Source organism: Tachysurus fulvidraco, chromosome 9 (genome assembly GCF_022655615.1).
Source record: "Tachysurus fulvidraco isolate hzauxx_2018 chromosome 9, HZAU_PFXX_2.0, whole genome shotgun sequence".
Taxonomy (NCBI): Eukaryota; Metazoa; Chordata; class Actinopteri; order Siluriformes; family Bagridae; genus Tachysurus; species Tachysurus fulvidraco.
In genome coordinates, this window is record NC_062526.1 from 14,657,790 (window position 1) to 14,674,454 (window position 16,665).

The 16,665-nt window shown below is 40.9% G+C and overlaps 1 long non-coding RNA gene across 1 annotated transcript; it reads left to right on the top strand.

Moving 5' to 3' along the window:
- Positions 1 to 9,061: 9,061 nt before the first annotated feature.
- Positions 9,062 to 12,303, top strand: LOC113639817. The gene is made up of 6 exons (XR_007143955.1): positions 9,062 to 9,802; positions 10,025 to 10,109; positions 10,304 to 10,444; positions 10,547 to 10,697; positions 10,865 to 11,436; positions 11,594 to 12,303. It is a non-coding gene; the product is annotated as an uncharacterized LOC113639817 (long non-coding RNA).
- Positions 12,304 to 16,665: the final 4,362 nt, after the last annotated feature.

Here is a 16,665-nt window from a genome sequence, read left to right on the forward strand (position 1 = left end):
AAAATCAGCTTTCCTCCGCGTTGGACAAAATACAAAAGTCTCTATGTGCAGACGACCGAGAAACAGATTCCAAGGTACTGTCAGCAAAGTGCAAAACCCGAAAAGCGAATACTAAAAAACAGTCAATAACTTGACTGTGATACACTGTACTGTCACCAAACTCAGATCACACATCACTGATGTCCTGATAGATATACTACAACACTTATTTTGGAGAAATGTCTTTTTGTTGATTTTTTATGATTTTTTTATAATATAAGAAATCAATAACTTTACAGTAATACACTGTACTGTCACCAGTCTCAGATCACACATCACTTATGTCCTAATAGATATACTACAACACTTATTTTGGGGATTTGTCTTTTTGTTTATTTTTTATGATTTTTCATAATAAAAAAATCTATAACGACTGTAATACACTGTACTGCCACCAAATTCAACTGACACATCACTGATGTCCTGATAGTTATACTACACTTATTTTGGGTTTAATGTCTTTTTGTTTATTTTTTTTATGGTTTTTATTGTTTGCATTATGAACAATATACAACATTATACAACAATATACATTTCACTTTCATGTACACTTCAAACATATGTAATCCTTCTGCTTATATAAGAGCTATTACAGATATCGTTAAATGCTATGATCTCTGTACTTGCTTTAGCTAAATGCACAATACACAGCCACAGCTTTTGGTAGGTCCTGGTTTCCACAAAAGGAGCAGAAATCTGTGTCTGGAACTGGAAAAAACAAACAAACAAACAAACAAAACAAAAAAACAACATGAACCTGAACATGTTTTGCTTTAGTGTTATCTCACACAATTTAGATACTTTTCCTAACACAGTTTAAGTCTGAGATCTTGTCAAATTTTATTATTATTTTTTTAACTATGGTAACTAAACTGTAATAGTGCATAAAATGTATAAGGTGTCCAAATAAATTTGGGTTTCATTGTATATATAGTATATATAATATATACACAGACGCTCACACACAGCCTGTTAAGTTTTTGCAAAAAGTATACAGAAATTTCAAATACTATAATACCTGATCCTTTCAGAATGACTTCAGCCATGTCTCTTCTTTGCTTATTAAGTGATTCTTGTGACGGGTCGATTTCAAACATTTGTGGAATGTTTGGGAATTCTTTCACTGTCCTCTTGGCCATCTGTATGGAGAGCATAACACATGTACTGTCTCTTATACAGTAAAAATACAGTGCATGTTGTCACATCTATCTTAATTTTAATATGTTTTTTAGAATTACCTCCATTACAAAGACTCCACAATTGGTGGTATCTTTTTGAAAGGTGTGGACAATCTTTCCAGGCTTCCACCTGATGTCCACCCACTCCTCCTTTCCAAGTCGGTTTCTACCCCTCCTTGAACCGCCACCTTATTGTGGTGGAGGGGTTTGCATGCCTGAATGATCCTAGGAGCTATGTTGTCTGGGGCTTTCTGCCCCTGGTAGGGTCTCCCAAGGCAAACAAAACAACCTCTTATGAAGAAAATTAAAGCAAGGTCCGTGATGTCGCCCAGTATGGCGCAACTGGGGCCCCACCCGGGCCCCGTGGGGTAAGTCCCAGGCCCAGGGTTTGGGGCTCGCATGCGAGTGCCTGGTTGCCGGGACTTACCCCACGGGGCCCGGCCGGGCTCAGCACAAAGGAGCGAAGTGGGGCCGATCTCCTGTGGGCCCACCACCTGCAGGAGAAACCGTAAGGGGCTGATGTAATGTGTATTGCGTGGCGACCCAATCTCCGGACACGGAATCTGACTCTAGGGACATGGAATGTCACCTCGCTGGGGAGGGAAGGAGCCTGAGCTGGTGCGGGAGGTTGAGAGATACTGACCAGAGATAGTTGGGCTCACCTCCACGCACAGCTTGGGCTCTGGAACCCAACTCCTCGAGAGAGGCTGGACTCTCTACTACTCTGGAGTTGCCCACGGTGAGAGGCGCAGGCTGGTGTGGGCTTGCTCTTAGCCCCCCAGCTCAGCAGCCATGTGTTGGAGTTTACCCCAGTGAACAAGAGGGTCGTTTCCCTGCGCCTTTGGGTTGGGGAGAGGTCTCTCACTGTTATTTGTGCTTGTGGGCCAAATGGCAGTGTAGAGTACCCGACCTTCTTGGCGTCTCTGGGAGGGATGCTAGAAAGTGCCCAGACGGGGACTTCATCATTCTACTGGGGGACTTCAACGCTCACGTGGGCAGAGACAGTGACACCTGAAGTTTGACATTAGAATGAACACAGTTTCTTAGCATCAGGTCCTTTGGATAATATATAGAGTTGTGCAAAAACGGCAAATGACTGAAATATTGTATAGTATGTGCGTAATGGCTGAGATATTGTACAATATGTGCAAAAACTGCTGAAAAGTGTGCAAAACAGTGTGTGTGTTTTGTGAGGGTCTATGCAGCCCATACAGATGATGTGTGTGTATGTTGTGCTCAGTATAGTACAGTTCAGTTATTGAGAAGTCTGATGGCTTGTGGGAAGAAACTGTTATGCAGTCTGGTCGTGAGGGCCCGAATGCTTCGGTACCTTTTTCCAGACGGCAGGAGGGGAAGAGTGTGTGTGAGGGGTGTGTGGAGTCATCGACAATGCTGTTGGCTTTGCGGATGCAGCGTGTGGTGTAAGTGTCCATGATAGAGGGAAGAGAGACCCCAATGATCTTCTCCGCTGTCCTCACTATCCGCTGCAGGGTTTTGCGATCCGAGATCGTACAGTTCCCAAACCAGACAGTGATGCAGCTGCTCAGAATGCTCTCAATGGTCTCTCTGTAGAACATGGTCAGGATGGGGGGGAGGGAGATGTGCCTTTCTAAGCCTACGCTGCTGGGCTTTCTTGGTGATGGCGCTGGTGTTGAGTGACCAGGTGAGGTTCTCGCTAGATGAACACCAAGAAATTTGGTGCTCTTGACGATCTCTACAGATGATCTGTCGATGTTCAGCGGAGAATGTTTGCTCGGTGCTCTCCTGAAGTCCACAACCATCTCTTTAGTTTTGTCCACATTCAGAGAAAAGTCGTTGGCTCTACACCAGGCAGTTAGTTGTTGCACCTCCTCCCTGTATGCTGACTCGTCGTTCTTGTTGATGAGACCCACCACGGTCGTTTCACCGGTGAACTTAATAATATGATTCGTTCTGTGCATTGCTGCACAGTCGTGAGTCAGCAGAGTGAACAGCAGTGGACTGAGCACGCAGCCTTGAGGAGCTCCAGTGTTCAGTGTGGTGGTGCTGGAGATGCAGTTCCCGATCCGGACTGACTGAGGTCTCCCAGTCAGGAAGTCCAGGATCCAGTTGCAGAGGGAGGTGTTTAGTCCCAGCAGGCTCAGATTCCCAATCAGGTGCTGAGGGATGATTGTATTGAATGCTGAACTAAAGTCTATGAACAGCATTCTTACATAAGTGTCTTTATTGTCCAGATGGGTGAGGGCTAAGTGGAGGGCTGTGGTAATGGCATCATCTGTGGAGCGGTTTGGAAGATACGCGAACTGTAGGGGGTCCAGTGAGGGTGGTAGCTGGGTCTTGATGTGCCTCATGATGAGCTTCTCGAAGCACTTCATAACTATGGGTGTGAGTGCAACGGGACGATAGTCATTGAGGCAGGACACTGAAGACTTCTTTGGGACAGGAACGATGGTGGTAGTTTTGAGGCATGTAGGAACAACGGCGCTGCCCAGGGAAATGTTGAAGATTTCCGTAAAGACATCCGCTAGCTGTTCTGCACATTCTCTGAGCACCCTGCCAGGAATGTTGTCTGGTCCAGCAGCCTTCCGTGGGTTAACTCTGCATAGAGATCTCCTCACGTCAGCCGTGGATAGACAGAGTACCTGGTCATCAGGACGAGGGATGGTCTTCCTTGGCGGTACGTTGTTCTGTACCTCGAACCGAGCGTAGAACTCGGTCAACGTGTCTGGGAGGGAGGCGTCGCTATCACAAGCAGGTGAAGCTGTCTTGCAGTTTGTGATCGCCTGTATGCCCTGCCACATGCGCCGGGTGTGTCTGCTGTCCTTGAAGTGGCTGTGGATTGTCTGGGCGTGTGCACGCTTTTTCACCTGCTTCAGAACCGGTTTTGAGCATCTGACGAGTGGTCTGTATGCTGGAATTAGCATAACAGTGATGTGGTCTGAGTAGCCGAGGTGGGGGAGGGGCTCCGCACGGTACGCACCGGGAATGTTTGTGTAAACAAGATCCAGCGTGTTTTCACCTCTCGTAGAAAAAGTCCACATGTTGATGGAATTTAGGGAGCACTGACTTAAGATTTGCATGGTTGAAATCTCCGGCAATGATTAAAAGTCCGTCGGGGTGAACATTCTGTAGGTCGCTAATAGCTCCGTATAGCTCACTTAGCGCCTCTTTAGCATTAGTGCTAGGAGGAATGTAAACTCCGACAATGTAAACAGTAGTAAATAAAATGGTCTGCATCTAACAGTCACAAACTCCACTGACGATGAGCAGTAAGTAGAAAAAAGCACCAGTCCAAGCGTTCTTGCACCATTCCGTGTTGATATAAACACACACACCACCACCGCGAGTCTTACCGCACAGAGCTGCATTTCTGTCGACTCTAAATGAAGTTAGCCCGTCCAGCTGAATGGCGGCGTCTGGAACTCTGTCGCTGAGCCACGTCTCCGTGAAAACAAACACGCAGCAGTTTCTAACCTCTCTCCGTGTAGAGCGTTCAAACGTTGGCTAGTAGAATGGACGGGAGAGCCGGCCGGTTAGGGTTTGTTTTTAGCCTAGCACGGACACCCGCTCGCTTACCGCGCTTCCGCTTCCTCGCGCACCGCTTTCGGCGTCCCCTCTCCTGGTCTCTGGTATCAGGCGACACCGGGGACTGGAGGCCTGGTCTCCGCAGCAAGCCTATCCAGTGCATCATCGTGCAGGTTGGTTGTTACACGATTTCTGTACTTTGTTAGGTCCTGGTGGTTGTATACATGAACACCGCTGGCATCCATGTAGAAGCACTGGTCAGGCTAAAAACCGGAAATAAAAACGTAAAAAATGTAAATGCACCTTATTGAATCCAGAGAGGCTATCGTGCTACTGCCGTGCCACCATCTTGTGATCAGACTTGTTCCCAGTACATGTTGGACTCCGACAGGACTGTCCTTTGTCACCGGTCCTGTTCATTATTTATATGGACAGGATTTCTAGGCGCAGTCGGGGGCCGGAGGAAGTCCGGTTTCGGGACCACAGGATTTCGTCTCTGCTTTTTGCAGATGATGTTGTCCTGTTGGCTTCTTCAAATCAGGACCTTCAGCGTGCACTGGGATGGTTTGCAGCCAAGTGTGAAGCGGTGGGGATGAGAATCAGCACCTCCAAGTCCGAGGCCATGGTTCTCAGCCAGAAAAGGGTGGCTTGTCCCCTTCAGGTTGGTAGAGAGTTCCTGCCTCAAGTGGAGGAGTTTAAGTATCTTGGGGTCCTATTCACGAGTGAGGGAAGGATGGAGCGGGAGATCGACAGGCGGATCTGTTGTGGTGTGGTTTACCAGTCGATCTACGTTCCTACCCTCACCACTAACCCACTAACTAAACCATAGGCTACAGTTAAAATATTATCATTAAAAGCAAAACAAAACATATTTATATGTAGGCCTAACAATGAGACTTGACCAGAGGATAAAATGTCAGACGACTCGCCCCAATCGTAGTTTTTACAAACTAAAACATGATGGCATTTATAGACTTCACCAGCTTATAAGGAGCAACATGCATGTCTGCATGCATAATTAACAGGTTAAATGTAAGTAGCTGAATGGCTACTGACTTAGTCACACCCTGCAACCATAATTTGATTGGTTTAAAGGCAGTAGCCACCAGACAACCTTTTAAAATCTAGGGAAAAAAAAGTTTTGTCTTCATACTTTTGCATGTATGAAGAAATTACACAGAAACAACATTATATTAATGAAAAGTATGCATTCTAAAAAAATTACATTTTACATTTTGGACAGTAACTTGATTTTTGTCTCCAACCAATAAGCAAGTGTGGGGAGAATCTGAATGTAACCTAGTTCCATACTGAAATTTGAAAGCTGTATTTAATTTTGATTTTACATATTTTTATATAATTTTAAAGGGGTGGTAATCCAGTAACATCCACATTACTAAAGGGATTCATTTTAATGTAATTTATTTCATTTAAACATTATGTAGTCTGTAACAGGCAATTAATGTAAACAGTAGTTGGTGATTCTCAAACTCTGGCAGTCTGCTGAAACATTCTAATCTACATTTCTGCTTATAAGTTTCATAGCCCTGTCAGAATAGGCAAAACCCATAAAAATTGAACATTTATTTTTATTTTGGACAGCCATGAATAAATTATATAAATATATTTTCTTCTGTCCAGCAGTGACTGTATGATTTTGAGATCCATCTTTTCACAAAGAGCAAAATTAAGGGACACTTAAATATTACAAAAGGTAAAACACTTACAGATGCTCAAGAAGGAAAGAATTCTAAAGTATTTAGATTAAGTTACAACACTGCAATGGTGTCTATCAGGACATCAGTGATGTGTGATCTGAGTTTGGTGACAGTACAGTGTATTACAGTAAAGTTATTGATTTTTTTAGATTATAAAAAATCATAAAAAATAAACAAAAAAACATTTTCCCCAAATAAGTGTTGTAGTATATCTATCATGACATAGGTGATGTGTGATCTGAATTTGGTGACAGTACAGTGTATTACAGTGAAGTTCTTGACTACTTTTTGTATTCGCTTTTCGGTTTTTGCACTTTGCAGACGGTCCCTTGGAATCTGTCTCTTAGGTGTGATAGCCTAGTGATTAAGATGTGATAGCCTAGTGGTTAAGGTGTTGGGCTACTAATCGGAAGATTGTGAGTTCGATTCCTACGTCCACCAGTTTCCCACTGCTGGGCCCCTGAGCAAGGCCCTTAACCCTCAATTGCTTGGTTGTATAAAAATGAGATAAAAATGTAAGTCGCTCTGGATAAGGGCGTCTGCTAAATGCTGTAAATGTAATAAAGGTGTTCGCACATAGAGACTTATGTATTTTTTCCAATGCGGAGGAAAGCTGATATTGAGGAAAATTGGGTTGTAGCTGCGTTGTAGCTGCCTTTCTACATTACTATGATAAAAAAGGTGTTATGTGTGTAATAAGAGTGTTTAGCTCAGGAGTTATTGACTCGGGAAACTCGAATCTGTGAATATGCAGCCAACTTTACTTAAGTATCTGTGAACAGGGGCGTAGCACGGGATCGTGGGCCCTATGCAAAGATACCGTGTGGGTGCCCCATTTCACTTTTTTTAATGATAATGTAAAATGAATAGCAATTAGTATATTAAAATTTGCATTACTATAGACAGGACATGTGATTCAGTGATTTAGTAACCACTTGTGAATTACTGCCTTTCAGCATTGAAGTATATCATGTATAAAATAGTATAACAATGTGTTATTTGCATTCATGTCAATGCAGCAGCACTGCATATCATATTTTGATCATAATATGTCCTAACCTTTAAAATAGATGGAACAACTCAGTATCTTTTCATAAAAAAATTGCAGTTTAACAATATTTAATTGAACTGTGTTTTATTTACAAATACAATCAAACATGAAACAATCAACATCCTTTGTGATGTAAAACATTGCAGTATTTCCAAAAAAAGAAGAAAAAGTGCAAATAGCACCTTGCCTCAAAAGCAGATCTGGCTAAATCTAAAAAAAAAAACAATAAACAAAATAAATACAAAAAAATTGGATGCTGATATTGACATGCACGGACATGGTCACTGTCCTAATGCCCATTGGCGGGTCTTCTTGTTGGTGAAATCACTGATGAGATCTTTAAAGTCCAATTTTTTTGCTAACTTGCTCTCAATAGACAGAAGTGTGAGACTATTTAGTCTCTCCTGAGACATTGTTGACCTCAGATAGTTTTTCACTAACTTTAATTTGCTGAAAGCCTGCTCACCTCCAGCGACAGTCACAGACAGTGTGCAGAATATCCTTAATGCAATACAGACCTCTCCAAAAATACTCTGTAGCTGCATTTTATGGATTGCATTAAGGAGCTCAAGAGGAGGCAGACTGTTTGAAAATGTTGCACTGAAAATGTTGAACTAGTATAGTTTTCAGATGCAGCATTTCTACTATCTACTCCTTTAGCTGATAATAAGGAGTTCTGCAGTGTCTTCCATTTCAAGTAGCACTGCTTTTGTGGCCTGTGTGTCTCATGTTCTGGAAATTTCCATACATTCTTTGCCATTTTATGTTTGCCAATTTGAGTCCATTTTTGCTGTTAAGAGCACTTGGGGATGTTCGTTTTTGCTCATGTGAAAACAGAAGACATGGGATGCAAATCTCTTTTTATCTTCACCCGACCATTGGCTGCTTTAGCATATTGTAGATAATTTGGAAATTGTTTGCCTGTCGTATCTTTTGGAGCAATTTTGGTTAAACCAGTTTCTTCTGGATTTGGATTTGCCAGTTTAAGAATGATTGAATCCTGCTGCTGATTTGTCAACTTCTGGGGCACTGGCAATAATGCTGGATCAACACCTACAAACTGACAACTAAAATCATTTCTTTCTTCCTCTACCAGTTTCTGCGCATTATCCTTCTCACTGTCCTGTGGCTGTGAGGAATTGTTTGCTTTTGTTTCTACACCATCTTCTCTGGCCCTACTGCTGCCTCCTGCATCTACAACCTTCTCTTCCTGTGGTGTGAGTACCTCTACAAGCATGAATACAGGATTACAATTACCCAGAGTCATGAAATACATGTCTGATGTTTATTCTATTTATTCTACCATCAGTTACAGTACATGATGTGCATAGTGTAAGAACACACAGTAAAAGAGGAAGTAATGACAAGCTTATTATATTTAAAGACAATTTTAACAATATTATAATTTATAAACAATAACAATAATTATAATTTATCACATGCTTGGAAACAAGTTGTGTCTTATGGAAATAGAGACGATTGTGCAGCAACTTAGCAAGAATTTATTTTACTGGCTAGCACTGACATTGTGCAGTGCTTTAGATCTCACCTGCTCTCTTTAGAAAAAAACTTGTGAGGAGTTGTTTTCCCTCATTTTGTTTTCTTTTTCTCTCCTCCCTCTCCTTTCTTTTCTGATAGACAGATTTTGGTTTCGACATCATGTACAATGGCGGCTCGAGTATCGCATCTCTCAACACCGGCGGAACACTCACAAACTCCCCTGTATCATCCACCAAGTCCGCGCACTCTCTACTATTCCTCACAGCCAATGCGCGTTTTGCATCGCTTCTAGGCAACCAATAAAATTATGTCCAGTCTGTGCATTGCTGCATGCACGAGGTGGGAGGGGTCTATTTGTGTCAAAGCAGCAGAGAACTAGAAGTAGCACATAAGCGCAACTGTCAAATAGATCGCGCAGATAATAAAATAATACCATTAATACAAATTATAAAATGATCGTTGAGGGCCCCTCACATACCAGGGCCCTATGTACTCAGTCACCCTTTTCTCCCCACTTATGACGCCCCTGTCTGTGAATATGCGGCCAACTTCCTGCTCCTTCAATTCTCTCCAGCACTGGAAAGCTGATCCTATATTAACACAGGTTCTACGTCAATGTTAAAAACGCTTTCTGCTAATGTTATACATGCGCACTGAACACTCTCTCCGCCCATATTGACAAGACCTGCCCCTTTCTGCTCATTGGCTACACGTTTGTTTGATTTTTGGTGGCCCAATGCAGTTTTCTGGAGCATTTCTCAAACTTCGGAGACCCTGCCTTTAACTTTAGATGAAAAGTGAAACACATCACTGTAAGTATTTAATGTGGTATTTGAGAATTATTATTTTTTTGCTACTTTTATGACCAATTCTTAGAACTAATTACAAATACTGATTTATATAAAACACCATCTTACACCAGCTGCTGGTGGAGAGAGATAAGTACAGAAATACTAATTTCTGTACTTATTTATATTTTGGGCATGAAACCTTTTTACACTCTAATCTGTGTAATACTCGGTCATTTCTTTCAGAGCATGCTGGTTAAGGTGAAACTTGGGGATGCCCAAAAATTTGTCAAGATAACCAAGCTAAGCCTGGAGGAATTTTTGTCTGCTGGTAAAAATATATGTTTATATATATTTTCATTATATTATTTTAGGAATATGATTTTTTTTGTTACTTGATGGATGTCTAGTAATTTTATATATACAGTCACACAATGCATGTGCCCTGATGTTCAAAGTTCATCATTGCTATGTAAAACCTTGTAAGTCATATATCCTTTCTCATAAACTTGAATACCCTTTAAGCATTTTTAAAGTTTGGTGTCCCAGCTGTACCCGAAAATGTGAAGGTTTTTGATGAATCGGGGACTGAGGTGGATGATGATGTTTTTGAGGATGTAATCACAGAGCCCTCAGTTGGAGTTCTTACCATAAAACATGGTGCAGGTTTGTATTTATTACATTACTCATTAGAAATATAGTTAATACTAATTAATAATAATTCTTATTATTAATAATAATTCCCCATAAAAATGTATCTGCAACCAGACTTGGATTTTACCTCTCCACAAGCCTCTCATGGGCAGTCAAATCAGTCCCCGTCTTCATGCATTGACTCCAGTGACTCACAGGATACAGTCATTATTGAACAAAGCTCCTCCAGTAAACGAATGAGGCTAGACGATGAAGCTAAAAAAAGGTGGGTATCAATTTTTTAATAATTTTATATGGGGGGGGGGGTGTCATGACACATTAATCAAATTAAAAAAATTAACATTAATTTGATATTTCTATGATTGAAGTTCATTTACAAGACTTACAGTTTTTAAGACTAATTTATATATTTGTTTTATTATAATATTTAAGTTGGTGAAAACCATCCTTGTCCAGTAACCTGGTGGGGAGCGTATAATAAATGAATAAGACCGAATGAAGTCTTTGGGGACGAAACAAGGCGGAAAATGGCAACATATTGGCAGCTGATATGACAGAAAAGAATGGGTAATCTTCATGATCATTACTTGGTGGATATATGATCTTAAGTTCTAAAAATGTTTTGTTGTTTAAACTTGTGCAAAGGACACAGTCTTTTTTATTTTAAATGTTTTTAATTATTTGATTTTTTTTACTGCAGTACATCACCACCAAGGCAGGTCAAAGAAAAATATGCCAGAGGAATTGTGACTTTGTTCCCTTACATCAGTGACCCCTTTTCCAAAAATTCCAAGAGTTCCAATTCTGTGTAATGCTGCTGATCTCACATACCCATGCTACAGGTGGTGGGTGTATTTTGTTGTTGAATTGAAAGACTTTTTATCTGTATTCTTCTCTTTCTAAGGAACATTATTATGATGGTGAAAGCGGTACTGGGTACTTAGCATGGAGAATCAAGACTATATAAAGAGGCTTAGCTAAAGAATGATGTGCATCATTTGAAGGTACACAATGTGTCCAAAATCTCATACCTTTTTGTTTTTTATATATCTCATTCTGCCATCTTTCTTAGGAGTTCTGTTGCAATGCCTTTTTTAAGGGTTAACTTCATTTATCATTCTTAAAGCAGTGTTGAAGCTTTTAAAATGGTTTGTTAATCAGGACAAGGGACGTCTGCTGAAGCGGGGTCTGGTGGACCAACTGTAAGAAGGCATTCAGAGTTTAATCCGGAGACCATCTTGAGTGAGGATGAATGCAAGGAAGCAATTGCATTCATGATCCATTCTTCTGATGAGCACGCCATCAAGAAGAAAATGAAATTGACATTCGATTTTTCCACAACATGGATCTTCTTGACCCCATGCAATCAAGTGATATATTGACAGTCTTTCCACGATTCAAAGACATTAAAGGCTTGGTAAAGTGTTTATACTAGTGCTCAGCACAAAATTTGATAGCAGGAGAAATAAAACCACTGGAACGTTTGATCAAGTTGTTGTAACAGATAAATGTGCTTATATTCCCATTTTAGAAAGACTAAAGTCAATTTTACAAAATCCACATCTTATTGATTGTTTAAACCCAGGCATGTTCGAAAGTATACGTTTATGTTGACTTAAGTGATGCTGCACATTTTAAAAGTAATCCTTTATTTTAAACAGAAAAAGATGTCTAACAAATTCAGTTATTTTATGACGATTTTGAGACGGCTAATCCTTTGGGTTCTAAAAAAGGTATACACAAATTGGGTGCTATATACAGTATTTTACATTAAGGAATTTCACCCCTATGTTTAACTCTTCATTGAATAATATACATTCATGTGCCATCTTTTATGCACAGGATATTAGACGTATGGTTGTAATGCTATAATCGAGCCTCTAGTAAATGATCTAAAAGTGCTTGAGATTGATGGGGTTAAGAATCCAGTGTCTGGAAGTTGTCTTAGGGGTACAATTGTTTAAGTAACAGGGGATAACCTTGGCTTACAAGGCTTATTAAGGTTTTTGGAGTCTCAATATTGCTGTCGTTTCTGTGTTCTTGAGAAACTTAGTTGTACTAAGAACAACTGAGATGCATGCTCTGCATTGTAAAAGGTCACAAGATGACTCTACACTACCTCATTTTTATGGTGTCAAACGGGTGTGTTCGTTAAATTTTGCTGTGGATATAATGCCCAACATTTTAGAAGGTGTCGCTCAGCTAGAGTTAAAACTTGTTCTGCAGTATATTCAGCATAATGTTTTGAGTGCTGATGATTTTGCTGGTAGAATACATGCTTTTGATTATGGTTACAATCAGCAGAGGAACCGTCCTCCAATGGTCAAATTTGGTGGAAGCAACGACATCAAAAGCTATTCAAAAAATTATTTCCAGAAAAAGCATCACATAATGATACATTACCCACAGTGTACAGTATAAGAAAGATTGGACCAATTCTGCACATGTGGTGTATGCGTTATGAAGCTAAACACAAATTCTTTAAAACACAATTAAAAAGCTTCAAAAACATCACCAAAACGCTTGCCAAAAAGCACCAGATTTGTATGGCAATGCACTGGGAGTATTTTAGCCAGTACAGATTGACTCTTGGTCCAGGGAAGATGGTGGAACTCAGTGGACTTAAAGGTGACATTGACATGGCTTCCAAACTAGGAGTGGAAATATCAGAACATGTCTATTCTGTAAAGTGGATCAAACATCATGGTACAGAGCAGGGGCGGTTCTAGGCCTTTTTTTTTAGGGTGGCTCCAGCCCCCCTGTCTGTGATGTTAGCCACCCTAAAACTATAAGTATAATTTTTACTTTCAAAAATAAAAAAATAAAAAAAACGTTAAAATGCAGGACATGTTTAAAATGCAGGAAAGAAAATTAATTACCAGTTTGATCCAAGAGAATGAGAGTGTGTGTGTGTGCCCTGCGATGGGTTGGCACTCCGTCCAGGATGTATCCTGCCTTGATGCCCAAAGACGCCTGAGATAGGCACAGGCTCCCCGTGACCCGAGGTAGTTCAGATAAGCGGTAGAAAATGAGTGAGTGAGGTTTTTTGAGAATTTTTTTTACTTCGCTTTTACACTCGTGTGCTGTAGTCTTTCAAAGTGCGTGTGGGAAATTTTAATACATAGAAGGTTCAAATTATACCCCAACTAGGGGAACAAATGAGAGGGGGAGAGAAAAACATACATTGAGGGTCAAATGTAAACACGCACACAGGCCATTAGGGCCACGAGAAGCAAACAAACCCTAAACAGAGACCATTAGAGGTCGTAAATAAAGCACTCAGCAACCCCCCCCCCCCCCCCCCCACACACACACACACACACACACACACACAGTGAGGCAGAAAAGGACATGTACAGGATTTAGGCCAAAAAAGTTAAATATAAAGGCTTTAATAATGAGATACAAAATCAAAAGGAAAGAGTCACTTCTTAATATAAAATGGTTTGACAGCAAAACAAGGAGGATATTGAGTCTTTTTGTTAACACGCCATGTAGTTTGAGTAGCTTGTGTGTTTGTGGATGAGGCTGAATGAGTCTGGGTAGATTTAGTGGCGACTGTAGCAGTCTGAGTTGAAACATTGATCCTCCTAGCAGCAGATGTGTCACTGGGTCGACCACGACTCTCCATGTCCCGGAGATAATGAGTAATGACCTCAGTGAGAAGATCAGCAGTAGGAGACGGTGTCGAAAGATCAGTCTCGTCCAGGAGATTTGCAACCCAAGCAGAGATGAAAGCTATGAAACACAAGAACTTCAGTAAACACATACTCACTCCGGCCACCAGGTTAATAAATAAACCAATGACTACTGCACACCGTATCCAAAGAGACAGAATAGTAAAGAATTGGTTTTAAGTCATACAGAAGAGACAATGTTGGTAAACAAGAACATGAGAAGATCCAATACATACCCATGTGTAGTTGCGTTAAGTTGAGTCTGTTAAAGAAGAACCTCAAGAAAGGGAATGAAGTCTCTAAACACACATAAAACCCAACTTATAAGCTTTATGGCCGGATGAAGTCCTATGGAAATGGGACCCCCCAGGGGAAAGATAATGGGAATTTATGGGGCCTAATGCAGAGGCAAATGTTTACCCAACGTCTGGGCAAAAAGGGTCATTTTGGAGACAATGGGAAATTCCTGAGCATGCGGAAAGTGTGTGCGTAAGCGATTTATGATTGGATAGGGGGGTATGGCGAAGAGGGGGGCATGTCAGAGCTGTATATAAGCTTGCCGAAATCAGCCGTGCTTCGGTACAGGTCTCGTCTACTAGGCAGACTTGTATCCCTGGTACCAGCTGGTTGATTGCTGTCTATAAGACTGTCAATAAACCTACCTCAACTGAATCCAGTCTTCGTGAGTTTGGCTGATCATTTCTTCTTTAAATTTTAACTTGTGAGTTGCTGTTTAAACTTATAGTCAGATTGCCGGAGCTAGCCTGGGCCAATGTAGGGTGGCGACGGTTTTCTCCTACATTGTTTTGGCGAGCCAGCCAGGAGAGTCCACGGGGACCCCGGACGTGGGGAGGTATAGCACCGCTGTCCAGACCAGACATCTTTGGCCATCATAGAACAAGGTAAGCAGAATGCCTGTTATATCAAAGTTTCTGCTATAGTCTTGTGTGGTCTGTACGGCCGGAGCGGCCCCATTTTTGGCACGGATCAGTTCCGTGACTCTCCCAAAGATTAATGAGAGGTTTGATTGATTTATAAAGAATCCATAAAAGTTTAGCAAGAAATTTTTGACTAATTATAGAGACATTACTGAAATTTGTGATCCATAAAAAACAAAATTATTGCGTGTTCTTATGTGAATATAAAGACTGGATTTGGAAGAGAATGTGTAAAGTTTGCAAACATTGATTGGTGAAAAAGTATATGAGATTGAGAGTGATAAGTGTATGTGCACATTGAGGTTATTGTCTAAACTACGGCTACCGCTGCCTTCAAGGAAAGGCAGGTCTGAACGGGCAGATTGTGTGAGATAAAGTTGAAGTTTTTCTGTGCACATTGAGATTATTGTCTAAACTGCGGCTACTGCTGTCTTCAAGGAAAGGCAGGTCTGAACGGGCAGGTTGTGTGAAGATAAAGTTGAAGTTTTCCTGTGCACATTGAGATTATTGGTTAAACTGCGGCTACCGCTATCTTTGAGTAAAAGATAGGTTTGAACGGGCAGGTTTTATGAGTTAAGTTAAGGTTTCCCAAGATACCGCTGGGGTATGTTGTAGCACAAAGGTGAATAGAGGAGAGAAAATAGATTCATTGTCTTTATATAGAGAAGAAAAAAGCAGAGGTGAGCAGAAAGGAGTGTGTGAAAAGACTCATTGCGAACTGTCAAGCAAGACAGTAATTTGAGTGTTTACTTCTCTGTATAAACAGCTGCCCCAGGGCTGCATGGTCGGAAGGATCTGAGACACCGCTGTGAAAGGCACAGGACGGTGTGGTCAGATCAGTGTGAAGATATTGTGTTAAAGCTCGCAAAGAGAGCTGAAGTGGGTTACATTGTTGTGTATGAGAAAAGCGCTGAAGTTGATTTGTATTGCTGTGTATGATTTTATGTGTAAAAAGAACTGAAGTGGATTTACATTGCTGTGTGTGATTTCATGTGTAAAAACGCTAAAGTTGGTTTGCATTGCTGTATGATTTTTATGTGTGAAAAGAGCTAAAGTTGAGTTGCATTGCTGAAAGGAGCTAAAGTTGAGTTGCATTACTTTGTATGATTTTATGTGTGAAAAGAGCTGGAGTTGATTTGCATTGCTGTGTGTGTATGACAAAAGTGGATCTACATTACTGCGTGTGTTTGTGTGACAAGAGTGGATGTGCATGGCCATGCATGTATGCATGTATGAGTGTTGTGTGTGATGGTGTATGAAGAAGTTGATTTCCCTGCATAGTGTCCCCTAAGGTGTGTTGGCTTATGAATAGTGTCTTAGCTACTTTTGTGAGTGTTGGTACATTATTAGTTGTCCCCACTAAAAGCTCCCGTCTAACATTTTCAGTTCTGTTGGCATATCATTAGCTGTTTTAGAAATAGCCCTGTTTAGCATATAGTGGTCCATAGAACTGTATAACACTCATTTAAGTGCTCAAAGTAATCTGAGCAAAGGGGTTCCTGAAGAGGCCCCAGTAATAGATTGCAGAAAAAGTGAAAATAATATAAAGATTAAACAACAGACACGTTTGAAATATAACGCTGTAGTATTTAATAGGAGAGAATAAAAACTGCCCCGA